Here is an 815-nt window from a genome sequence, read left to right as displayed (position 1 = left end):
AATAGTCGTGTGGGTGGGGCAGAAAAAACCAAGTAATCGGTTATGGCGTAGAGGGTGGGAATCAAGAAATCAAGAAAGATGAGGGCGAGGGGAGGGCGAAGGGGAGGACGAAGGGGAATCAAGGAGATATGGTGAGATCAAGAAATTAAGAAATCATGAAATCAAGAAATCAAGAATTCAAGAAATCAAGAAATCAATAAATCAAGGGGAAAGAAAGGTGGGCGATCAAGAAAGACAAGAGGAGGCGGTTGGGAATCAAGAAACGATGGGGAAAGGAGGGTGGGGGATCAAGAAAGGCAAGACGAGGTGGTTGGGAATCAAGAAACGATGGGGAAAGGGGGGTGGGCGATCAAGAAAGGCAAGACGAGGCGGTTGGGAATCAAGAAACGATGGGGAAAGAAGGGTGGGCGATCAAGAAAGGCAAGACGAGGCGGTTGGGAATCAAGAAACAGGGGATATGGTCAAGAAGCGGGGGGAGGAGGGTGGCGTTCAAAGAAAAGGTGGGCGAGAGGGGCTGGATGAAGGAGAAGGGAGGGGTGGATGTAGAAGAAGAGGGGCAGGGGATCAAGAACCCGGCTGGCGTCGGGTTCTTGATGGTCGGGACAATGCTCCCTCGATGGAGTGGATTCCCAGCTCGGTTGCGGCGTCAATGACGTTCAGAGCCTCCAAGAATTCCCGGAGTGACCTCGACGGAGACTCTTCTCAGCCCTGAAGGACAGCGACTTATTGAAAATCTTTAACCCGTGCCAGAGTGATCTCGACGGCACACTTCAGCACGATCCTCCCGGAGTGATCTCGACAGAAGAAACGTGGGC

Source organism: Wolffia australiana, chromosome 19, assembly GCF_029677425.1.
Source record: "Wolffia australiana isolate 7733 chromosome 19, ASM2967742v1".
Taxonomy (NCBI): Eukaryota; Viridiplantae; Streptophyta; class Magnoliopsida; order Alismatales; family Araceae; genus Wolffia; species Wolffia australiana.
Note: the sequence above shows the minus strand (reverse complement) of the source record.